Below are 27,401 nucleotides of genomic sequence, written 5' to 3'. Positions count from 1 at the left end.
TTTGTCAGCAGTGAGCAATGAAGCATTAACCTGTCTTTCCTTTTTGCATCCATTATGGTGGCAGTAATGGGTAAACTTAAAATCTATATTTCAAAGAATGAGGACTTAAGTTCCTGTGACGAATGACAGCAAAGTTAAAAGTTATGACAGATTCACTCTGAACTAGAAAGAGAATTAGAAGACAGTATTGGTGTCATAAATGTGGACAAAAGATATCAGAATTCTTTGATATTGAAAGGAAAAAACCTTTCATAGATATCTTCCCTTATCTTTCACCCAACATTGCTTTATTTGAAAATTTCTTATTAAACGGAATGAACAATTCTGTATCCATAAGTATGAAGTGCTTTTTAAAGTGGTCGTTGTGGCAAAGATCCCAGGTATATGATGCAAAGTATATAGCAGAATTGAAACAAAGGAGCAAGGTAAATAAATTGAAGTTAATCAAGAAATCGTGATTTTCTGCCACTAAGGCTGGGCACCTAAAACTTGGAACAGGAAGGGGTAATTCAACTACTCAGCAGGAATGGTTTGGGGAGGATTTAACAAAATAAGTATCAATGCAAATAGGTAAATATTAAATTCCAATTAAAGAACTTCAAAGTCACCGATAAACACTGAAGCCGAAAAGACTGTTTGCAAGTCCGTTTATCAAATTATACAACTTGATTTTTTTTTATTATACCCCATTTGTTTAGTTAGGCTTATTGTGCTTGGATTATTTTGAAATGAATAAAACTTCACAGATTTTGTTTTCACTCTGCATGCATCCCATATTCATGCCAATGGAAAAAAAGGAGCAAGAAATCCAGTGAGCTCATTCTTCAAGTTGTGTCCGAGGTCATGAATATTTATTTTGGCCTTATTATTATATTAATGCCCACTGGTTGTCTCCAGAACTGTCATTCCTTTTTTCCTTTCTGGACTATTTCATTTTTACTGGTGTTACTCCAGTCCAGCTTTGGAAGGATTTGTTTAAAAAAACAATTATAATTACTGCACTTCTTAAAAATGAGCCAAAAGTAAACCTGAGTATATTTTCCTGTCACTTCTGGCACACTTTGAATCGCTCTGGAGTAAAAGGTTACTCCGGTAATTTATACCAGGAGTCCACATTTCTTTAATTTTCTTATCATGCCCTGTTTTTGGTACAGGTATCTACGTATATGTTTTTATTCAAACCTCAGTGATGGACTCACTCCTTTCTTACCCTGACATTGCATGCTTTCTCTTAGTTCAACTCCTTCAAACTAGTTCAGTGGCTGATACTCATTTAAAGACAGGCATCACGTCTTCCCTTGGCAAAATATTACACTTAACTAAGCACTAACCTTTTGACCTTTTGCTATCCAAGAAAAGCTCCTGATCTGTGCTTTGGTCAGTTTAACATTTCAGTACGTACACATATTTTGAAATTTTAACCACCTCAGTTTTAGCATTATTGTGATACATTTCCTGTCTCAGTCGCTTATGTCAACATCCATATTTTACATCCATCTCCTTCCTACTGAAAAAAATGGAGCATAATAGAAACACTTAGCAGGAAATTAACAGCAGGGAATCTTTGATGTGTGGATCAACCACTGCCTTGAAGTTAAAGTACTCCTAAGCTTCAAAAACTTCCTCAAAAGGTATTATTGGGGTGGGGGGGGGGGAGCCTAGCCTGTGGATGCCTCAACACACACTTTTGCTTATTTGTCTTCTAAACAGCTCATTTAGATTGTGGCCAGGTAGCATTGACGAGAAAGTGCCTAACTCAAAATGTTGATTGTGGAATGAAAATCCCATCAAAAAATGAAGTGACTGATTTTCTGATGGCATTAATGCACATGGAAAGACATGTAGAACTGCACTGCAAGTGTTAATGCAATTTTTTCCATAGAAAAGCACCATTTTATTTTACAACTACATGACTGAATTTCGAGCCGAGAGTGCAGTACATCAGTTTACTGTTAGAACAAACAAGGTGATATGGAAAAACGAGCCTAGTGGACACCGAGGGAGGTATTAAATAGATTACAAGATAAGGTAAGGTGATATATTAATTATAAAATAAAAAACAGAAAATGGCCATATTATTTTTACCCTATCCCATTGTTCCACCAATTACCCTCCCTTGCCTTCACTGCTGCCTGAGCTAGCTTGCTTCTCTCATTCTCAATCTGATAAATGTCCGAGACATGAAGAGCTTTCCACAGATGCTGCCTGACCCAATGGGGTTTTCCTATATTTTGTTTTTATTTCACATTTCCAGAATCTGCAAATTAATATAGCAGAGGAAAATGACAGGTAATTCGTTTTGATGGGCAGAATGGAAAAGTACAAAGGAGAGGATGTTTAACAAGCCAATGCATTAAGGAGGGTCTGCATGGTAGGTAGGAGTAAAAAGCATTAAAAATACCTAATGGAAAACCTAACTCCATGAAATTTAACACCTCAGACACAGGAGGTATAGCCTGCATAAGATTAAACCTTTATTAAATAACATAGTTGAGACCAGCTTCAATGTTAAGTTCTCATTCAATAAGCCTCACTAATTTGCAACCAATTATTTTGTTTGAACAACATCAAAACAAGTTTTTATTCTCTTTGACATGACTCTCCATAGCACATTTGGAGAAAACAGAGACCAGACTTGTGCACAATCTTTCTGAAGCATCTCCTGCGAGCCCCTATATAAAACTTTACACTTGTCCTGTGCTTAGGCCTTAGTGGAATAAAGACAACATGCCATTTGCCTTCCTGAATCCTTGCTGAGACTTTGTGTCCATAAACACTTACTTCATTCTGATCTTTCAATCTCTGAACATTTGAAAATACTCCAGCTATTTATTTACCTACCAAAGTAGGTGATCTCATATCTTTCAGATTACATTCCATGCTCTGCCCAGTGGCCACTTTATTAGGCACCTCCTGTACCTAATCTTCTGCTGCTGTAGTCCATCCACTTCAAAGTTCGACATGTTGTATGTTCAGAAATACTCTTCTACAGCATTGTAATGCATGATTATTTGAGTTCCTGTCACCTTCCTGTCAGCTTGAACCAGTCTGGCCATTCTCCTCTGGGCTCTCACTAACAAAGCATTTTTTCAGTAGATTTTTTTTCATTTTTCGCACCATTCTCTGTAAATTCTAGAGACTACTGTGTGTGAATATCCCAGAAGATCAATAGTTTCTGAGATAATCAAATCATCCCGCCTGGCACAAACAATCATTCCATGCTCAAAGTCTTTTAGATCATATTTCTTCCCCATTCTGATGTTTGGTTTGATCATATCAGTATGCTTTTATGCATTGAGTTGCTGCCACATGATTGGCTGATTAGATATTTGTGTTAATCAGCAGGTGTACAGGTGTACCTAGTAAAGTACCAAGTGAATATATATTCCTCTTAGTTCAGTTAGCCTGTCAATATGCTCCTGAAGCTTCTCTGCATTCTTCTCACATCCCATACTGCCACCAGGATCCCAGCATTATTTCCTGAAGCAACCAACTGGTCATGGTTCTTGGCCTAAAATAATTGTTTCTATTGACTAATGGGTACCAGTGAAGAGGATGCTTTGTTCTAGAATATGTGGAGCTTTTGAGAGTTTCTGGCATATGGGCAACTCATAGAGGCATAAAAATCATGGGTTGGGGGGGCGGGTGGTCATTGATAGGGTGAATATACACAGTTCTTTTCCAAGGGTTGAGGAATCAAAAACTAGACAGCATATGCTTAAAGTGAGAGGAGAGAGGTTTAATAAGAAGCTGAGGTACACCCAGAGGGAGGTCCATGTATGAAATGAATTGCCATTGGAAGTTGTTGAGGCAGGTACATTATCAATATTTAAGAGATAGTTGGGAAGGTGCATGGATAGAAAGACTTACAGGGATATGGGTCAAAATGCAGGCGTGAGACTGGCTTGGACAGACATTGGACGGCCTGGGCAGTGGGCTAAAGGGCTTTTCTCTGTGCCACGTAACTCAATGATTCTGAGTCTGTTGTGAATATTCCAGCACAGCTTGTGAATTGACACTTGCCCAGGAAACTCAGCCTCTGACCTGTAGCCAAGGTATTTATATAGTTAGTTCATTTGAGTTGCTGCTGATGATGATGGCCAGGATTTTGATGATGGAGCATTGGGCATTCAATAATACTATTGAATGCTGAGGGGAGATTGCTAGTCTGACTTTCGTTGAAGATATTGATTATCTTATAACTTTAACCATGAACGTTACTTTCCACTTATCAACCCAAGACTGAAAGTTCTCTAGGTCTTGCTACATTCATGGCATTCAGGTTCACTTGCTAGGACAAATGCAATTGAGCATGGTGATATCAGTGAATGTACTCGTATATGATCTTATAGAACCATAGAACACTACAGCACAGTACAGGCCCTTCAGCCCTCCATGTTGTGCCAACCCATATAATCCTTAAAAAAATGTACTAAACCCACACTACACCATAACCCTTCATTTTTCTTTCATCCATTGCCTGTCCAAGAGGCTCTTAATTACCCCGAATGTTTTAGCCTCCACCACCATCCCTGGCAAGTCATTCCAGACACTCACAACCCTCTGTGTAAAAAAACTTACCCCTGAAGTCTCCCCTAAACTTCCCTCCCTTAATTTTGTACAAAAGTCCTCTGGTGTTTGCTATTGGTGCCCTGGGGAACAGGTACTGACTATCCACCCTATCTGTGCCTCTCACAACCTTGTAGACCTCTATCAAGTCCCCTCTCATTCTTCTACACTCCAAAGAGAAAAGTCCCAGCTCTGCTACCCTTGCTTCATATGACTTGTTCTCCAATCCAGGCAACATCCTGGTAAATCTCCTCTGCACCCTCTCCATAGCGTCCACATCCTTCCTATAATGAGGTGACCAGAATTGAACACAATACTCGAAGTGCAGTCTCACCAGAGATTTGTAGAGTTGCAACATGACCTCTCTACTCTTGAACTCAATCCCTCTGTTAATGAAGGCTAGCATCCCATAGGCCTTCTTAACTACCCTATCAACCTGTGTAGCGACCTTGAGGGACGTATGGATTTGACGTATGGATTATGATAAAAGGAAGGTCACTAATGAATCAACTTAAGATGCCTGGGCCTAGAACAATGTTCTGGAGAACTACTACAGCCATAACTGGGACTGTGTTGATTAACCACCAACAGCCAGAACCATCTTCCTTTGGGTGAAGTTTGACCAGCGAGTGGATTGTTTCCCCTTTGATGTCTTACAGAGTGCCTAGATGTCGGGAGCTGTCACTCCCACCTCAGTACCAGAACTCAGCTCTTTAATTCCAAGTTTGGACCAAGGCATTGGTGAAGCCTGGAAGCATGTGGTACTGATGAAATAAAATGGGACATTGATGAGCAAGTTATTGGTGAGAAGGTGCCACTGATTGAGGGTAGCAGGTCAACCTACTTTATTTAGTCTGCAAAGTGCATCTCACCTGACTGTAACTTGGTCATTTTCCCTGTGTTCCCAGGTCCTCACCTGCCCTGAATAAATGTCCTGAACCCTATTAAACAGGTAATACAGTCTTTGCTCCTTGCTGCAAAGAAATCCCTACTAGCTCCCCTATCTGTCCTGTTTCATCGTTACATTCCTTTCCACTCCTCCAAACTGAATAGGCACCAGTACTATGGTGCTGTGGTCAGTTTGCTCATCCATTTTGTAAACTCTGTTCTCATCCACATAGGCTGTAATAACTTTGTACCTCTTGGACAAATGCAAAGGTTCTGGCTCGCCCACCACCAGCTTCTGAGCCCTGCTGTGCTTCTAGTTGCATACTCCGGACCCTCTCCCACCAAAAATGGATTTTTATTTTTTTTTACAGAAAATCATGGATTAGGAAATGACATTAAAAGATATGACAGCAACAGAAATGTCTTTAAATATAGTAATAAGCACTACACCTCTTACAGAAAAAAACCCAGCAAGTGCAGAATGGTTGCAACAGATTAATTGGTAGCAAATGTGGGAAATCAGAAAGAGAAAGCAAGGTATTGCAGACTGGTTAGCCTGACATCAGCTGAAAACCATCAAGAAAGAGATAATGGGGATAATGGGGCATTTGGGAAAAGTAAATGGACTGAGCAACATCAATAGTTCTTGTCTGAAAGCCTTCAGTAAAGCATCACTCAACATGCTATTGGAGGTAATATGATGGGTGTGCATTGAGGATTGGTTAGCACACAAAAAAGAGGAATAAAAATATCTTTGGGTTGTAAGACTCCATCCAATGTGAAACCACATTGATCTAAGTTGGAACTCTGGCTCTCTTCATGATTTTTATTGATCTGTCCCATTTACCCTTGCAAGCTATTCCTACGTTCAGTGAGAAGAAGTTTCTTCACCCAGAGAATTGTGAATCTTTGGAATTTATTATCCAAGGGTGGGAAGGAGAACCCAGACTTTGGATATATGGAAAACAGATAGAGTTTTTTGATATCAACCGAATCAAGGGTTGTGCCTTTAGAGGATGGAAGTGCACTGGGATATCTAAAAAAGTCACTCATGATTTTATTGAATGGCAGAGGACACCGAAGGAGCTGATGACCCATGATTTTATTGAATGGCAGAGGACACCGAAGGAGCTGATGACCCATGATTTTATTGAATGGCAGAGGACACCGAAGGAGCTGATGACCCATGATTTTATTGAATGGCAGAGGACACCGAAGGAGCTGATGATCCACTGCAGCTTTTTCTTCTGACCCCCCCCCCTCCTGAAAGACTCTTCAAGTAACTTCCCCACTCCTGATGCATTGCATTATTCAAATCAGGCTCTTAGATCATTTCTAGGCCAAAGTGCTTTCAGTTCAAGGACTTATTGCAGGTGCATTCAGCATGGATCCCTGTGGTCTCAATCAACTCCTGCATGCCACATCTGTACTAACTGCCACACAAAACTGCACTAACAGTATCTGTCTAAATATGGCCTCTCGCCAAAGTACGCATTCAACTAAATCACTTGGAGCACAGTGCACCTGGAATACCCCTGTAAGTACACAACACAAGCAGAAAATGCTGGAAATACACAGCAGTCAGGCTGCATCTGTGGGAAGAGAAACAGCATTCACATTCCAGGTTGGACAACCCTCTGTCTGTTAGTTAGTTAGAGCTTTATTGTCATTATTGTGTCTCTGCCACAGGAAACAGTTGAGGCCGGTTCATTGGCTATATTTAAGAGGGAATTAGATATGGCCCTTGTGGCTAAAGGGATCAGGAGGTATGGAGAGAAAGCAGGTACAGGGTTCTGAGTTGGATGATCAGCCATGATCATACTGAATGGTGGTGTAGGCTCGTAGGGCCAAATGGCCTACTCCTCCACCTACTTTCTATGTTTCTGTTGCTGAGGAGAATAAGATTGTAGTGCTACTCCAATCCATGCAAAACAGCAGCCTGGCAATTCAATTACTAAAAACACAATGACTACATTTAAAATAATATTGAAGTTATTTAGAGCGACATCTAAGTTACAACTGAATTTAAAAAAACAAACAACGCTAACATGAGGTATTTGTCAGTTGCACGATAGCCGTGTTGGAAAATAGCTGTTTTTCATTCTGGATGTCCGTGCAGATTTGTTTCTGTGTCTCCAGCCACATGGTAGATTGAGCAGGTGATGACTGGGCTGGGATGAGTCCATCATGATTTGGAAAGCCTGCTGTAGACATCATGAGTTGTAGATGGTTCCCATATCTGGTGGTTGTGTCCCAGTCATGCTCTGTGCAGTCCTGATCACTCGCTGGCGTTCTATTTTGGTCAATCTTATGTACCATACTGTCATGCAGTAGGTCAGTAAGTTGTGAATTAGGCATCAATAAAAGTTCACCAGCAGGTTTTGGGGGCAGATTTGCTCTCTTTAAACTCCTAAGATAGTTTAGGTGCTGCTGAACCTACAATCAAGGAAGTGTTGGTGGTCCAAGGGAGCTCCTCTGTGACGTTCACTCCCAAGAACATAAAGCAGGAGGCTGTTTCCACTGCCTCACTGTTTATGAGCTTTCTCATACCTTTTTCATTTCCTGAAATCGATAATCATTTCTTTTTTTAAGGTCAGAACTAAAACAGAGATGAAAGAAACTCGTAATCCAGTCGGGCGTGTGGGGAGAAGATGTCTCTGATGGAGTGAAACCAGGCTGACCATGGGGATAAGCTGTAAACCGGTTATCTGGTGAGGAGCAGTCAGGAAGTGAGAACATAAATAATATGGGAGTTACAAAAGACAAAGCAAGAGGAGAGACTGAACATGTCCCCACTCTCAGAGATGGAGAAAAACCAAGAATAAAAACAAGACAAAATAATATCACAGGAGAATCCTGAGAAATCAATTTCATGAAGTTGTAAAATTCTGTTTTGAGCTCTGAAGCTTCCAACATGTCAAACAGAAGGTGAGTTCTTCCCCAAGCTGGAGTGGGCCTCACTGTGACAGGAGGAGGCTGCAGAGCAATAGGTCATTGTGGAGTGAGACGGGGAATAAAGAAGCTGGCAACAGGAAGCTCAGTACTTCCTGCTTCTGTTTATATTTCCAGTATCTGCAAGAGTTTTTGATTTCACCACGTAAATGTATACTGCGCTTTTAGATGCCACCGCAAATTTTTATTAAGAGGCAGCAGCATAAGTCAGTTGACTTCCATCAGCCAATTCTGGTTGGTTTTCCAGTCATCTAGGAGACGAAGGACACCTTGTTCATTTCATCTGGATTTCAAACCACAATGTTGAGACAAACTGTGAAACCAACTAGAACCAGAAAGTAAATAGGAGAACTGGTTGGGAAAGTGGATGGTAGATATAAGATTAGTTATGCTGGGGTAAAACTCTGGAAAAACCTTTGGGAGTCACAGGACTTGTTTTCGCTTTGCTCTCTCATGCTGTTTACAGGCAGTGGGATCTTTCAGTAATGGCACAGAAAGTGTTCTTCTATCACACACAGGATATTTAATAATTTGTCTTTTAAGTCTTGCGATTAATACTTAAGCACTTTTTGGCCTGTCTTTTGACACAATACTGAATTCTGACTTCTAAGAAGAGATTTTTTTTGCTGGTGCTGCATTGTTTTTGGCTGCCTTCAAAACAGTTCTGCTGGAGTCATGGGTGGTCTGGTAAAGCAGTCTTTGGAAGGAGGATAAGAGGTAGAGGGAAAGAAGACATTACAAGGAAATGGGAGATGAGATCATTGCCAAATCTACAGCTATGCTCAACATAGACCTTTTAGGGAATATTTTCCCCATACAGTTACTCAGAAGAACAATATCTGCAAAACATTTATTTCCCAAAGTAAGGAATCTCCAATAACAAACTGCTGGAGGAATTCAGCTGTTGACCAGTATCTGTGAGAGGGAAGGGATTGTTTTGGTCAAATATCTGTAAGGACTGAGAGAGGAGAGGGGAAATGATCACCATGAAGAGAAGAGTGGTGATACAGGAGCCTGCAGAGGGATCATTCTCTCTGTGACTCTCTGGTCCACTCATCCCTCTCCACCTTCCCCTCTCTCACTTTGCTCTGCATTTGCAAGAGCTGCAGCAGTTGTTCTTGTACCTCCTCCCTCACTGCCATCCAGGGACCTAAACAGCTTTTTCTGGTGTAGTAAAAATTCTCAGGCACCTCCACCTGCCTCGACCACTGCACTGGAAGCTTCTGATGTGGCCTCCCCTATATCGATGAGACAAAGTCCCACCTGGATAACCATTTTGAAGAGCACCCTGCTCTTTCTGCAATTTGCACTCTGAACTCCCAACTGTGTAGAATTTTAATTTCACCTCCCATTCCCACCCTGAGCCACCCGTCCTCAGCTAGAGTGAGGGAGAACCTAAACTAGAGGAACAACACCTCAAATTCCACGTGGGTCATCTTGTTTGCCCAGGAGCATGAGCTGTGGAGTTTTCAAACATTACGTACCCTTCCCCTTTGCTGGTATTCACCCCCCACCTTTTTTCTTCCTTATGATCCCCTTCTGCTCCTCCCATTATTGTCTCCTTTCCAACCATCTATCTCCGCACACTCCCCCCAGCCATTCATCACCCATCTTCATTCTCCTGGGTTATCTACCCACTACTCACATAGATCACCCATGGCCAATACCTCTCCAGTTCAATCTCCCTGAGCAGTCCTCATTCTTTCATTTTATTTAGATGTACACTGTGGAACAGGCCCTTTCGAACACCCAAGTTGCTCTGTCTGACAACCCATCGATTTAACATCAGCCTAATCACAGAACAAATCACAATGGCCAATTAACCTACTAACTGGAATGTCTTTGGACTGTGGGAGGAAACCAGGGCACCTGGAGGAAAGGACGTACGAACTTTCTTACAGAGGATGCCGGAATTGATCCCCAAACTCTGACGAAGGGTCTCAGCCCAAAACGTTGACTGTTTGTTTCCATGGATGCTGCCTGACCTGCTGAGTTCCTCCAGCGTGTTGCTTTGACCCCAGCATCTGCAGAGTATTTTGTGTTTTTGAACTCCAAACTCTGATGCCCCAAGCTGCAATAGCATTGCACTAACCCCAATGCTACCGCGGTGCCCCAACAGCTTTTCTTACCAGATTCCAGCACCAGTAACCTTTACTTTATTCCTGTCTATCAGCCTTCAGCAGCTGTCTGCACCTTCACACTCCCCTTCTTCCATCTGTTTTGCATTTTTTCCATCTTTGTTTGACTCCATCCATCATACACTAACCAATGTCTCCTAACTCCAAGCCCACACCACCTGGTGCAGCCTGTCTGTCATCTGTCATCCCTGCTCCCTCCACCAATCACCTCAGGCTCCTGAGTCATCACGCCCCAGTTCTGATCTATACTTGCCATCTCCTCTCTCAGTTCTGATACAGGGCTTTGACCCAAAGTATTGAGAATTCCTCCTCCTCCTCCCAGAGAAACCGCTTGAAACACTGAGTTCCTCCAGTAGATCAATTTATTGCTTCTGATTCCTGCATCTGTGGTTCTTTTTGTGTAAGCTGTGTTACTTTTTTGCACCTACATTTTGAACAAGATCAATCAGCACTGTCCATAGCTATTAAAGTTACTGAGGGACCTTTAATTTTCAGTCCTTTTAAGTCACAGAAGGTGATATCAATGACAATTATAAACCACTTTTCTATAATAGTGTAATCATGCCTCCACATTACTTGATGGCTATAAGGGCTACCGAGTTTAGGGTTGACACATGACTTCATCCTGAAGCAAGGTACAACTGCAGAAATGGCTTACAAAGTAATCAGAAAAACTAAAAAAAAGTAATCAGCCACTGCGATCAAGTAATGCTTCAACTTACACTCAGCACCAAAGAGCAGCTGAACCTAACCCTGAAACATGATACAAGCTTGTGGCTGCCTGTTGTATGTTCCATAAATAGTCAGTGACCACCAGGGTCCTCTGTGTGTGTGTGTGTGTGTGTGTGTGTGTGTGTGTGTGTGTGTGTGTGTGTGTGTGTGTGTGTGTGTGTGTGTGTGTAAGAGAAAGAGAGAGAGAGAGATTTCTTTTGATTAGTGACAGAATTCAAAGCAATAGACACAAACCATTTAATCATGGGTGACTGCAAAGTAATCTTCATAATCACTTGTAGAGTAAAGTGTTCTGTCATATGATTCATAGGAAATAAAGGCAAATATAGACAAATCAGTCCAAAAGTCCATAAGACCATTAGGAGCGGAATTAGGCCATTCAGTCCATCGAGTCTGCTCCACCATTCTATCACGGCTGATCCCAGATCCCACTCAACCCCATACACCTGCCTTCTTGACATATCATTTGATGCCCTGACCAATGTGGAAACGATCAACTTCTGTTTTAAATATACACACGGAGTTGGCCTGCACCACAGTCTGTGTCAGAACATTCCACAGATTCACTACTCTCTGGCGAGAAAAAATCCTCCTTACCTCTGTTCTAAAAGGTCGCCCCTCAGTTTTGAGGCTGTGCCCTCCAGTTGGAGTTCAGTAAAATACAGCACAGAAACAGGCCCTTTGGCCCATCTAGTCCTTGCCAAACTATTTAAGTTGCCTAGTTCCATCGACCTGCATACAGACCACACCCCTCTGTACCCCAGCCATCCATGTACCTATCCAAACTTCTCTTAAACATTGAAATCAAGCTCACATGCATCACTTGCACTGGTAGCTTGTTCCATACCCTCACGACCATCTGAGTATAGAAGTTTCTCCTCATGTTCCCCTCAAACATTTCAGCTTTTAACTTTAACCCATGACCTCTTGTTGTAATCCTACCAAACCTTAGTGGAAAAAGCCTGCTTGCATCGATCTTATCTATACCCCTCATAATTATGTATACCTTTATCAACTCTCCTCAGTCTTCTACATTCCAAGGAATAAAGTCTTAACCTTTTCAATCTTTCCTTATAACTCAGGCTCTCCAGTCTCAGCAACAATTTTCTCTGTACTCTTTCAGACTTATTTACCTCCTTCCTGCAGGGAGGTGACTAAAACGACACACAATTCTCCAAATTAGGCCTCACCTACAACTTATTTAACTTCAACATACATCACATCACCTGTACTCAATACTTCGAGATATGAAAAGCTTTCTTTGTGACCCTATCTACTTGTGCTGACAACTTTTAATGAATTATGGACCTTTTTTTCCCAGATCCTCTGTTCTACTGCACTCCTCAGTGCCTTACTGACCATGGTTTAAGACCTACCCTGTTTGGTCCAAATGAAGTACAACACCTTGCACTTGTTTGCATTAAATTCCATCTGCCATATCGCACTTCATTTTAGCAGCTGGTCCAGATCCTGCTGCAAGTTCTGATAGCTTTCCTTGCTATCCACTATACCTCCTATCTTGGTGTTATGCACAAATTTGCTGATCCAGTTAACTATGTTATCATCCAGATCACTGATATAGATCACAAACAATAATGGTGCCAGCACTGATCTCTGTGGCACTCCACTCGGTCTCCAGTCACAGGTCTCCAGTCAGAGGGACAACCATCTACTATGACTCTCTGGCTTCTCTCACAAAGACAATGACGAATCCAATTTACCACCTCATCTGAGATGCCAAGTGACAGAAACTTCTGAACAAATCTTCCATACGGGACCCTGTCAAGTGCCTTGAAACTTCCTCAAAAAACTCTATAAGATTGGTTAGACATGACTTACCTTGCACAAAGCCATGCAGACTATCCCTAATCAGTCCCTGTCTATCCAAGTACTCACATATCCGGTCCCTTAGAATACCTTCAAGAACTTTCCCGCTACTGATATCAGGCTCACTGGCCTATAATTTCTTGGTTTATTTTTTAGAGCTCTTCTTAAACATTAGCTATCTTCCAATCCTCCGGTACCTCACCTGTCACCAAGGATGATTTAAGTATGTCTGTTAGGGTCCCTGCAGTTTCTGCACTTGCCTCCCATAGGATCTGAGGGAACACCTTGTCAAGCCCTGGGGATTATCCACCCTAATTTGTCTCAAGACAGCAAACACCTCCTCCTCTGTCCATGAGCTCACTGCCACTTTGCTTCATTTCTGTAGGTTCTGTGTCATCTCCCGAGTAAATACCGATGCAAAAAAAGTCCATTTAAGATCTTCCTCATCTCTTTTGGCTCCATGCATAGATTACTGTTCTAATCTTCCAGAGGACCAATTTTGGCCTTTGCAATCCTTTTGTTCTTAGCATATCTGTAGACTCCCTTGGGATTCTCCTTCACCTTGTCTGCTAGAGCAACCTCATGCCTTCTTTTAGCCCTCCTGATTTCTTTCACAATTGTTTTCCAGCATTTCTAATACAGCATAATCACCTTATTTGTTCATGCCTGCCTAAATCTGATCTGCACCTCTTGTTTTCCCTCTTGTAATGCCCTGGTTCACATCTTTACTGTTACGCTGTAGGTATTTCATTTAGCAGTTCTGTAAGTGCAGTCTGTTCTGCTTTCAGTTGTTTGGGATGAAGAAAAGGGATGATGTTGAATGCATACCATCCAATTAGCCAAGTTTTCTTGGTGAGGGACAATAAGGTTGGTCTTGGGGCTTTGTTTGGTGTGAGATGAAGAGAGAAGATGCTGGGAAGAACAGGTCATAGCGTACAATTCGGTGAGAAACCCGTTTGTTCAAGATAGATTGAGAGCGACGTTCGGAAGGTGATATGGGCTTTCACGCTGACCGAGGGCCAGTGCATGAGTGACAGGGAAGTTCAAGATGGCCTCCAACTTGTGCACATTTGACTGTTTAATTAGAAAGAGCCCTTTTCTTTTTGTTATTCTTTTCTAACTCTCTAGTTAAATTAAGATTCATAAATATAATTCTTTTAATCATGTCTGTTATTTTGTGGCATTAATTTGTAAAAGGGTAACAAATTACACACATCCACACAAATCGGGGATTGGGGAGGGACGAGCTGTCGCAATCTCACAAGTCTGGCAGGACTGGAGAGTGTCTTCCCTAGGCTTGTGCAGCCAAGAAAACCAGGGTGTTTCACCCTTAACTGGAGCCTCAATATCTGTTGAAAACTAAGGTTCCCAAAAACTACATGCAAGCTTTGTACTCTCAAAATTTCACTTACCATGTAGACCTTTGCCAGAAAACAGCCTTGCCCAATCCACACTTGTCAGATCCTTTCTGATACCATCAAAATTGGCCCTTTACCAATTTAGGATCTCAACCCACCATCCAGACCTTTCCTTTTCCATATTTAAGTTGAAACTAATGGTTTGCAATTGCTAGATGCAAAGTGTTACCCTACACAAACTTCTGTGACCTGCTCTGTCTTATTCACTAATAGCAGATCAAGTATCACACACTCTCTCTCGTTGGGACCTCTATATACTGATTAAGGAAACTTTCCTGAATACATCTGACAAACCCACCCACACCTATGCGAGTGCCAGTCAGTATGAGAAAAGTTAAAACCACCTACCACCACCTACCTTGTGTTTCTTGCAACAGTCTGTGATCTCTCTACAAATTTGTTCTTCTGAATCCCGCAGACTGCTGGGTGGTCTATAATACAGTTCCATTAACATGGTCATACCTTTCTTATTCCTCAGTTCCATCCATAAAGCCTCACTAGACAAGTTCTCCAGTCTGTCCTAATTGAGCATTGCTGTGACTCTTCCCTCCCCCTTTATCCTCCCCCCTCCAGCTCTAATACAATAGAACCTTGCAATGTTGAGTTGCCAATTATGCCCCTCCTACAATTGTCTCATCAATGGCTGCAATATCATAATTCCATGTGTTAAACCATGCCTTGAGCTTATCTGCCTTTCCTACACCACTCCTTGCATTGAAAATTACATTAAATCTGCAATTGAATCCATCCTCATCTTTTTAATATATTACCCAACAACAATGCAGATGCTTGTTTATGTAAGGCATTCCGTCAGAGGCCTGCTGTCAGACCCTGCTTTCCTGTTCCTGCCCCAGAGTATTTCCTTTTTGCTTTCCAATACTCGCTACAACAGGTACAACAGAAGGTTCTACAACGGGTTGTCAAAACTGCCCAACACAGCACCAGCACCGGGCTACCAGCCATCAAGGACGTATATACAGAAAAGTGCCAGAAAAAGGCCAGCAGCATCACGAAACAACACCACCCACCCTGCTCATGGACTGTTTGTCCCACTCCCATCAGGGAGCAGGCTATGTAGCTTCCACACCAGGACCACCAGACTCAAAACCAGGTAACTTGACCAAGCAGTAAGACACCACCACTTTACCATTTCCTGTCAGAGTCACCTTATGTACAGACACTCCTGTACCCAGCATCACTTTATGTACACACTATCAATCTACATATATCAGCTATCTTATGTTTTTGTGCTTGTTGTGTTCTCTTAGTGTGTTTCTTTACCTGCTGCATCAGATCCTGAATAACAAATGTTCTGTTCTCCTTTAAACTTGTAGACAGGAAATGATGTTAAATAATCTTGAAGATACTAAAGCAGCAATATCACTGTTCATATTGCACGAAGAGTGACGTCAGCATTGTGTGAGTGACAGTGCCCTCTGTGTTTAGGCATATTTTCTGCATGAAAGTGCAGAATCCAAGGTTGCATTGTGCGCAGTGGGGAACCCCAGCTATGTTCACTGACAGCTTTTATAATAGAATACAAGGGCAAGGGTCATAAAATGCATGCTTTAAGTGTTTGAAATTCTAGGCACCAGCGTACAGCACCATATGGATGTCCAAAAATTTTCAGACACATTTACAACCAGATATACAGGGATAAACCTCTTCCAGCCACTGAGCAGAGCTAAATGAAATACTCTCAGTGGAAAGCAGCATCCATCATCAAAGATCTTCACCACCCAGGCCTTGCTCTGTTCTCGCTGCTACCATCAGGTAAAAGGCACAGGAACCTCAGGACTCACATCACCAGAAAAGTGTATTTTCTAATTTAAAATCCTGTTACTCAACTTAGGCCACAAAAGTAATATAAAAAGCAACTCAAATAACAAGCCCCATGGCCTCAAGGAGCCCTAAATATGTCATCACCAAACTGCTGTCATTGTTAATAGGAAATGTTGTAAGAGCTGAAACATACGGCAGAAGTCAGATGCGTAGCCCATCCATGGGTTTAACGGGAGACCAAATTTGCTTCATGGCCAATCAGCAATACACCCAAAATGTAAATCCATGGAATGGAATTGTTAGCAGCGTAGGTAACCACAGCCCTTTCTCTGTTCCTGCCAGAGATGAACATAACTCCTTAAACTTATTTTAAAATCTCTTGTGGCCATTTTTGGTTTTTAAACAATGATGCAATTTCTTGAAGTTGGATCCTGTGTTTTTCATCAGGAAATATTTTTTTCCAGGAATTAAATATCAGGTACACGTAATCCAGCAACTGCTATTGTTGGGTATGCACTTGCCTTTAAATATAAATATATTTTTTGGCTGTGCTTCTACTTCCTGGACCAATTAATTTATTAGTTTTACTAATGTGGAAAGAAAGCAATACGGCAAAGTTTAGCTATAACGAAGGTTTTGGCATTTAACTCTGAGTCCAGGCATTGATAAAGTACTTACAATTTTGTTCATATGTTGCATTGAAAATAATATAGACTTCCTGCTGTAAGATTGCAGTTACTTTCAGAAACGTTAAGTGAAACAATTAACCTACAAGAGGTTAATTGAGAAGTCCATTACATGGAGTACGTCGTTTACAGATGGCTGAATGACTGCAGTCACTGGGATTAAGGACATTGAGAAACATCATGAAAATTAAGCAAAATTGAAAGAATAAAAAAGGCAAGTTAGAAAGTATATCTGGTTCCTGTCATTATTAGATTTCTGAAACTTTAACTTGAATATAGAAATAAAGCTATTAAAAGCACTGCCATTTTGTGGTCTTGGGATAAATTTCCCCAAGGAATTTTAGCTGATAATCCTCCACTCTTTTGCCAACTGTTTTAGGTATTTCACCAGTTGAATTAGGTTGAGGTTTGACCAGCAAAATCAATCAAGTTTCTTAACAGTATTTGGTGCAGTTGCTCAAGCCAAAATCAAGACATTGGAATAGTGTGGGGAAAAATGAATACGAACATTGTGCAGTAACAGGAGGGAGAGGGGGCACAAAACTGTTCAATTCTCTTTTCATTATGGTCATGTGATTCAAACGTTTACATCTGGCACTGTTGCTTTGAGTCGGGTTTGATCATGGGGGAAGGTGGGATAGTAACAAGTAAAATTAAAATGGAATTGGGGTACATTTCTCCTCCTTCTGGATCCACACCATTACTTAAGACAAAGATAATCACTTGTTGTAAGCCACAGCTTAAAGTCACAGCAGCCACAGAAATCCTGAGCAGATTAAATCTGGCACTGGGTCCTCAAAACAGATTTCACAACAAAACAAAAGATCAGATCCAGAAAAAAAACTTCTAGATAGCTTTAAGATACAGATCTCTGAAAGAGACCCTTTTCGTGCAGTAAATTCCAATTTCAACCATAAAATCTTTTGCAAAGTGCTCGAATATGATACAATGCATTACATTACAATGAATTTTGGAATGGCAGTGAAGTTAAAATGAAGTGATAAAAATCGCACCAATGCTCTTTAAAGGCAATGAAGTGTTTTGAGGTGTTGGCACATACCGTGCGGGGAACACAAGAGTGTCTGTAGAAGAAAGAACAAAACAAAGACCAAAAAACTCTGTGTTGAATAAGTAATAGTTTCTCCTCTGGTGAGCAACACCAACTTACAAACACCTGTCATATACGAGCAGACAGTTTTTCTGCATTTACATCCATTAAATTTTACCCCAATTACAACAATTGGTCCTCCTTATCCGCGGGCAATTGGTTCCGGGACCCCCCGCGGATACCAAAAAACATGGATGCTCAAGTCCCTTATTTAACCTGTCTCAGTGCGGTGGACATTAGGATCCGGCGGTGCAGCTCTGAATCTGCATTGTTTCTGTTCATGAAAATAATCACGATCATGATTGAAAATAAAGTGGTGGAAATAAAGTGATTAGAAAGAGGTGAAACACCATTGGACATTGGAAAAGCGTTAGGCTGCAGTCAGTCAACGATCGGAACAATTTTAATGGAGCATGTGAAAGGCCCTGCCCCGATGAAAGCTGCAATTATTACTAAGCAACGCAGTGGTTTAATTATTGAAATACATATGTTTCTTAAGTGTTTTATATGCATAGAAAGCTAAAATATATACTGTATACTAAGACAAACGTTTGAGTAACTGACGATAAATAATACCAGATGTAGCTGTTCCGACTTCAAATCTGACTTAAAGACAGACTCAGGAATGGAACTTGTTTATAACCCGGGGACTGCCTGTACTTTTAAATCATCTCTAGATTACTTATAATACCTAATACAATGTTATACTATTTTGCTTAGGGAATAATGACAAGAAAAAATAGTCTGTACATGCTCAAACAACGAGTGCTGGAGAGAGAACTTCCAGGTTTTCCCGATCCGCGGTTGGTTGAATCCGTGCATGCGAAACCCGTGGATAAGGAGAGTCGACTGTATTTAGTCTGATGTAATTGTAGGGGAGTACGACAATAACAAAAATATTCAGAGGTTCACAGATCGCAGTGCAGTAAGAGAGGCTGCAAAGATATGCAGGAGATGCACTAAGATGTATGTTTTCTTCTTACTTTGTACCACAGATATATTTTATTTATAGAAATTTACTTTCATGCAAATATGCCGCAACAGCTATAATGAAATTAATGAAATGACGGATTTCGCTTTTCCAATCTAGATTTGGATTCATCCCAATCCAGTGGCTGGAAAAAGTTATTTCCTAGATCTTGCCAACAAATGAATATTGATTATGATTTATTAGAAGTAATTTAATCCTCTTTTGACCTATACAGGCCAGAATACTCAAAACTGAAATTATATTTTTCTAATTCAAAGCAGATGATTTCAGTTTTCCCAGTAATAATACAGAGCATAAGTCACGCACTATGAAATGGGGATGAAGATACCCAAGAAGGTCTACAAGGGCTGCAATGAGGATGAGCTGGAAGTACTAGTTTAAGTTTTAGGTGAGATAGTTAGGGAAGCACTGTTTAGTGAGATCGTTTTAAAAACCATATACCATAAAGATAATTTTCAGCAGGATATACAACTGCATGGATTTGGTTACCATACTATAGCACTGGTTTTAAACATGTGTAAACATGTGAATTATAATCACTGAATAACCTTTACGAAGATTTCAAAAAGACCAACATCTCAGCATTCTGCAAAGCAGGACATATGGTGATATTATTTCTGCATGTGTTTGAGCAGGGGACTGTCAGTTCATAATCAATAACTTAAATAAAGAAGCAGAAACTCTCCTTTGGCTAATGGAATAAACAGTGGCTGGGTAATGGCAATTTCATGGCAATTACACAGAAGCAGATCTCTAGATACTCTCAGCAGGATCAAATTTTAGACCAGAGGTTCCCAACATTTTATGTGTCATGGAGCGATACAATTAAGCAAGAGGTCTGTGGGAACCCTGTTTTAGACCAACTCTTTCCACCTTTACTTTCGGAAAATGGCATGAAGCATTTAATCATTTTTAAAAAAGCCTGCATCTTCAGTGCACCATCTCAGATCGCAAGACCCTGCAGTGGATAGTGAGGTCAGCTGAGAAGATCATCGGGGTCTCTCTTCCCACCATTACAGACATTTACACCACACCCCAAACACCCCTCATACAAACTCTTCTCCCTCCTGCCATCTGGGGAAAGGCTCTGAAGCATTCGAGTTCTCATGACCAGACTATGTAACAGTTTCTTCCCCCAAGCCATCAGACTCCTCAATACCCAGAGTCTGGACTGACACCAACTTACTGCCCTCTACTGTGCCTATTGTCTTGTTTATTATTTATTGTAATGCCTGCACTGTTTTGTGCACTTTATGCAGTCCTGGGTAGGTGTGTAGTCTACTGTAGTTTTTTTCTGTGTTGTTTTACGTAGTTCAGTGTAGTTTTTGTTTCATGTAGTACCGTGGTCCTGAAAAACACTGTCTTGTTTTTACTGTGTACTGTACCAGCAGTTACGGTCAAAATGACAATAAAAAGTGACCTGACTTGATAGATTTCCAGTACTGTACTGTAGTCAAAGGTTCAAAGGTCAAATTTATTGTCAGAAAAATGTATATAATATACATCCTGAAATGTTTTTTCTTCGCAAGCATCCATGAAAACAGAGAAGTGCCCCAAAGAATGAACGTGATAACCCCAAATTCCCCACCCCAGATCCCCCCTCCCATGAGTAAGCAGTAGCAAGCAATGATCCCCTTCCCTCCACCAGCAAAACAAAGCGCATCAATACCGTCACCGAGCCCAAGCGTGTGCTAAGCAATAATAAAGACACAGACCAAAGTTACCCCAAAGGTTTTGTACTTCATCCGACATTTGACAAACCACAGGCTCTCTCTCTCCCTGGCAAGAGACAGAGAGGTGTCCTTCATTTTCATAGCAAGCAGGAGACATAACAACAACCCACTGATTTACGCTTTCCAAAGTGAACACTTGAGAATACAAAGCTTATATGTGCCTGTCTGAATAAGACGCAAGAATAATAGGTTGAGGGAAACTTGGCTTTTGAGAGATATTGAGGTCCTGGGAAAGAAAAAAAAAGAGGTGCATAACAGGTATAGATGGGTAGGAACAAATGAAGTACTTGACGAGTATAAGAAATACAAAAGAACACTCAAGAAAGAAATCTGGAGGGCTAAAAGGAGGGATGATGTTGCCTTCGCAGACAAATTCAAGGAGAGTCCTAAGGGATCCTACAGATATGTTCAGAGCAAAAGGATTGCAAAGGACAAAATTGGTCCTCTGGAAGATCAGAATGGTAATCCATACATGGAGCCAAAAAGAGATGGGGAATATCTCAACCAGATTTTTTTGCATCTGTATTTATTCTGACGATGTACACAGAATCATATCGAACTGAGGCAAAGCAGCATCAACGTCATGGAATCTATACAGGTTCAGAAGAGGATGTATTTGCTGTCTTGAGGCAAATCACGGTGGACAAGTCCCCAGGGCCTGACAAGATGTTCCCTCTGGGAGGCAAGTGCATAAATTGCAGGGGCCCCTGCAGAGGTATTTAAATAATACTTAATGACAGGTGAGGAAGACTGGAAGATAGCTAATGTTGTTCCATATTTAAGAAAGTTTCTAAGAAAAAAACAGAAAATTATAGGCCTTTGAGCCTGACATCAGTAGTGGGAAAATTATTGGAAGGTATTCCAATGGAACGGATATATGAGTATTGGGATAGACAGCATGGCTTTGTATGGAGTAGTTCATATCTAACCCAGCTTATAGAGTTTTTCAAGAATATTACCAAGAAAGTTGATGAAGGAAAGGCAGTGGATTTTGTGTGCATAGAATTTAGCAAGTTCTACATGGGAGGCTGGTCAAGAAGATTCAATCGCTTAGCATTCAAGATGAGGTAGTAAATTGGATTAGACATTGGCTTTGCAGGAGAAGTCAGAGAGTGGTAGTCGATGGTCGCCTCTCTGAATAGAAGCCTATCACTAATGGAGTGCCGCAGGAATTGATACTGGGTCTGTTAGTGTTTGTCTTCTATATCAATAATCTGAATGATAATGTGGTTAAGTGGATCAGCAAATTTTGATTAAGATTTGTATTATCCAAGGGTTCTAGCACCAGGCTGGCTGGGAATTGGTGAAATATTAAATTTGTGTGAAGTCACAAGAGACTGCAAATAATGGAATCTGGAGCAATACACAAAAAGCTGGAGGAACTTGGTGGGTCAGGCAGCACCGACAGAGAGAAATGGACAGCTGATGTTTCAGGTCAATCCAAAATACCAATTGTCCAACTCCCTTCATCGATGCCGTCTGACCCACTAAATTCCTCCAGTGAGCAGTATGTTGCATGAAGTTCCCACATCTGTTTGTGGACCCTTTTACTTTCATCCTTAGATGCATCCATTTAAAATCTGTCCAGCTGGGGCAGAAACTATGGGAAGATTTTAAATTAGATGACACCAAAGAGTCAGGTACTGGGATGACAGGTTTGGATGGCTTATTGGATCTGCACCTATTTTTGTTACACGAGCTGTGAGATTGTAATCTCAGGATTACTCTCTGTGCCATGTGGTATTCAAGGCAAGAAACAGGAAGGTAGCATAGCTGAAGGTATGGCTGGTGCAGAAGGGGTGGCTTTATTGGGCTCCCTTCAAATGTAAGTGGGATCTGTACAAGGTTGCACCTAAACAGGAGAGGCACCAGCATCCTCACTGGGAAGTTTGCTTGTACCACCGCGGAGGGTTAAACTAATATGAGAGGGGATTGGTAACCAGAGCAGTAGGTCAGCAGGTGGAAGAGTTGAGAAGTTAGAGGTTGGGTCATGTCATCTCTGAAAAGGATAGCTCAGGTCACATTAGTGAATACAGTGGGACCGATGGGAAAAGTGAATTTATTCCAAAGTAAGGAGAAGTACAAGTAACGCAGATGAATTCATAGTCTGGATTAGTACATGAACTATGATGCTGTAGCCATTACAGACACGTTGATAGGAGAAGGGCAGGACAGGCATTTGATTGTTCCAGGCTTTTGATGTTTCAAATGTGTATGAGCTATTCCACTTTCAAAGGCTGAAAAAAAAAGGAAAGTATAGAGTAAATTGCTTGAGACCATTGGTGTACAGAAGGATCTTGCAGTACAAGTCCGTAGGTCCCTAAACTGGCAATATAAGTAGATAAGGTTAAAGGTAAAGAGGCATGCTTGCCTTTATAGGCTGGAGCTATGAGAATAAAAGTTTGGCATGGCACAGTGCAGTTGTATAAAACTTTGGTTAGGCCACATTTAGAGTATTGTGTGTAGCTCTGTTTCTTGCATTACAGGATGTACAAACTTGAAGAGGATTTGAAAGAAGTTCACTATGATGTTTGCAGGATTAACGAGTATTGGTTATAAAGAGAGGTTGGGCAAACTGGGATAATTTTATCTGGAAGACAGATGCAAAGAGACCATCTGATAGAAGTATATAAATTCATAGATAGGGAAGCTAGTCAGAGTCTTTTTCGACAAGTTAGATATATTGAATACTAGAGGGCACAGATTTAAGGTGAGAGGAAACGTTTAAAGGAGATTTGCACGGCAAGCTTTTGTTTTTCACAGATAGTGACAGGTCCTGGAATGTGCTAAATGTGGTAGAGAGCAATGTTTGAGGCATTGAGATAGGCACATAAACAGAAAGAAGTTGGGGGTGAGGTATTACAGATGATGTGCAGGCAGATAGGGTTCATTTAAATTGCTTCATGTTTGGCACAAACTTTGTGAGCCTTGGGGTCTATTCCTCTGTTGAACTGTTCTAGTTAACATCAAAAATCACAGCAAATTATTGGTCCAGAACTTCCTGCCCGCAGTGAGCTGCCTGTGTTCATCACTGATAAATGCAGACCTTTCATCAATATCCCGATGTCAACTTCTTGCAAGATGCTAACCTTATATTCTAGATATGGTCTATGTGATAGGGGGGCCTTGTGCACATAAATCCCACCATGTTGGGTAGGAATAGGATAAGTCCTTCGCTTAGCCAGCTGTTAAATTTATCAACGTCTCTACTATTCAGAAAAATGTAATAATTTTTATAAGCCAAACAAAAGAAAGATAATTAAAAGTTATAAAACTCAACACTGCATTTATCATGCTTAAACAACAATTAAAAAGACTTAACAGAACTACTTTGATTCAAAAGTACTTAAGCATACTACCACTTGGTCCCTCACCAATTGTATAATGAAGACTGGTTCAGGTTTCTCTGGCATAAATTATGACAATGTTGCACTCTGTCACTGTACTCGACAGCACAACTATGGAACCCAGTCATAAAAAGTCTGGCAAACAACCATCAGCAAGCAGCTATGAAGTCCAAAACAGTGGTAATTCATAGGGAAATGCAAGTTCTGTATGCCACTACCATCTAGGGGAAATCAAAATTCAAAGTGGAACTACAATCATCTTCCTAAAAAACATGAGCTACTTTAGCTGGTAGAATTTAGATTTTGCCTAGCAATCCTGCAAAAACTTCCTGTGAAAACCTAAGTGCTCTGTTTGATTTGTTATTATGGTTGAAGTACCTATAGGAGAAAGTGGTACAAACTCCATGCACGTGGAAAAAGGAAATAATAGACCAAGTGTGTATTTACAAATCAAAGATATCATACTCTCAGACAAATGAAGAGCAGTATGTTAGCTCAGCATGTCTTCCCACAAGATCATGGTCATGAATTTCAGTATCTCAGCCTCATTCCAAACTGCAATAGTTAATACAAGCAACATTAATCACTTTGGAGTTGCAACAAATCTACATGCACTCTCATCACTAAAGAAAGTAATTTTAACTTTTCCCCTATCATTAAAGTTTGAGAAAATGATGTCAAACTATTTCTAAAAGTAGAGCAACATGTCATACATTTTAAATGGCAAAGGGCAAAAAAAAAGCTGAAATTATAGCAAGGAAAGAAGCATTTGATTCCACTGGTCCAGATTGATATTTAAACCCACATGAGAGGAGTCCCAATCCAATAAACTGACCTTCCTCTTGTGTTGCTTTATTTGATTTTCCTTCAGCTACCTGAATGCTATCAAGATTCCTGCTTCAGTCACTAACCCCGATTAATACATTTTACACCCCCTATTAACTTAGTAAAAATGTTTCTGCTGTTCTCTTTCTTTGCAGATAATTAGTTGGAAGGTGTTTTGGCTCATCCAGGTCCAAATGCTAGACAAAGCATAAGCAAATGTGGCAGAAAAAGGCACACAATTAGATTAGGATGCAGTGACATCTCTCACCCAGGTCCTATGTTGGCCATTTTATCATATGCCCTTGAGAACACATACAACACAATTTAAAGATGCCACTTAGGAAAGTGATTACATTGTTAAATAAACTATAGGTATTCCAATGAGCTATTTTGTTCAAGTCACATGCCGGTGATAATAAACCTGATTCTGATTCTTATTTTTCAGCCTTTAGCCCCCGATAACCCTGTGATTTCAGCCTCTGAGACTGACGTGAGAACATCCTTCGGGAGGCTGAACCCATGGAATGCATCCAGCCCAGATGGGGTACCTGGCTGAGTACTAAAGACTTGTGCTGATCAACTGCCTGGAGCATTCACTGAGACCCTTAACCTCTCACTTCAGCGGTCTGAGGTACCTAAATGCTTCAAGTAGGCTTCAATTATACTGGAGGCTGGTAACCTGCCTGAGTGGCTATCAACTTGTAGCACTTACATCTACTGAGACGAAATGCTTTGAGAAGTTGGTGATGAAACATAACAACTCCTGCCTGAGAAGAACTTGGATCTGCTCCAATTTGCCTGTTGACACAATAGGTCTACAGCAGAGGCTATTTCATTGGCTCTTCACTAAACCTTGGAACATCAGGACAGCAAAGTTGCATAAAACAGGATTTTCTTTATTGACTACAGCTCGGTATTCAATGCTATTATTCCCTCAAAATGGATCAATTGGCTTCATAACCTTTGCCTTGATACCTCCTTGTGCAAATGGATCCTCGATTTCCTCATTTGCAGGCCCCAGTCAGTTTGATGTAGCAACAACATCTCCTCCACAATCTCCATCAGCACAGGTGTACTACAAGGCTGTGTGCTTGGCCCCCTGCTCTACTCGCTTTATACTGATTACTGAGAGGCTGAGCACAGCCCCAATGCCATATTTAAGTTTGCTCATGACACCACTGTTGTTGGCCAAATCAAAAGTGGTAATGAATCAGCATATAGGAGCAAGATTGAAAATCTGGCTGAGCTGTGCCACAACAACAACCTCTCACTCAATGTCAGCAAAGAACTGATTATTGACTTCAGAAGGAGGAAACCAGTGGTCTGTGAGCCAGTCCTCATCAAGGATCAGGGGAGGAGGCTCCTTTAAATTCTGTGTTGTCATTATTTCAAAGGATATATCCTGGGCTAAAAACATAAGCAAAATTATGAAGAAAACACAGCAGTGCCTCTACTTCCTTAAAAGTTTGCGGAGATTTGGCATTATATCTAAAACTTCCGACAAATTTCTAAAGATGCGTGGTGGAGAGTATAATTAACCAGTTGCATCATGGCCTGCTATACAAACAACAACGATCTTGGACGGAAAACCCTACAAAAGGTAGTGGAATTAGCCCAATCCATCACAGGTAAAGCCCACCCCAGCTCTGAGCACATCTGCATGGAGCACTGTCGCGGGAAAGCAGCGTCCATCATCAAGACCCACAGCATCAGGCTCATGAACAGTTATTTTCCCTCATCCATCAGGCTCTTGGACCAGTGGGGATAATTTCACTCGACTTCACTCACCCCATCCTGAACTGTTCCCGCAAACCATGGACTTGCTTTCAAGGACTCTTCATCTCATGTTCTGAATATTTATTGTTTATTTATTTTTATTCCTTTGTATTTGCTCCACTTGGTGTCCTTTGCACACTGGTTGCTTGTCTGTCCTGACGAAGGGTCTCGATGCGAAACATTGACTGCTCCTTTCAACGGATGCTGCCCGACCTGCTGAATTCATCCAGCTTGTTTGTACGTCTTGATCTGATCACAGCATCTGCAGTGCACCTTGGTTGCTTGTCTGTCCTGTCTTTCATTGATTCTATTATGTTTCTTGGATTTACTGAGTATGTCAACAAGAATATGCATCTAAGGGTTGCATATGGTGGCGCATATGTACTTTGATATAAATTTACTTTGTACTTTGTATCTTGCATCTCACTAAACATAAATATGTTTTCCTTTTTAATTCAGCAAGCCACACTATTAAGTTGCTATACTGTGCTGATTCGGGTTCTGCCAGTTGGTTCAATCTGTCCGATTATTGTCCAACCAGTCTACACTCAATCATTACCGAGCAGTTGTCAACAGTGTCAAAAGCAATTCACCATTGTGGAATTTGGATTTCACATGGACCACTCATT

The 27,401-nt window shown here is 41.0% G+C and overlaps 1 long non-coding RNA gene across 1 annotated transcript in view; it reads left to right on the top strand.

Moving 5' to 3' along the window:
* Window positions 1-27,061, top strand: part of LOC132397822 (uncharacterized) — a 37,335-nt gene extending 10,274 nt beyond the window's left edge. Inside the window, exons 2-3 of the long non-coding RNA XR_009513458.1 lie at window positions 8,050-8,385; window positions 25,442-27,061. This is a non-coding gene — a long non-coding RNA (uncharacterized LOC132397822). The remainder of the gene's footprint in view (window positions 1-8,049; window positions 8,386-25,441) is intronic.
* Window positions 27,062-27,401: the final 340 nt, after the last annotated feature.

The sequence above is a fragment of the Hypanus sabinus genome, chromosome 8, assembly GCF_030144855.1.
Source record: "Hypanus sabinus isolate sHypSab1 chromosome 8, sHypSab1.hap1, whole genome shotgun sequence".
NCBI lineage: Eukaryota > Metazoa > Chordata > Chondrichthyes > Myliobatiformes > Dasyatidae > Hypanus > Hypanus sabinus.
This window is presented reverse-complemented; position numbering and strand designations above follow the sequence as displayed.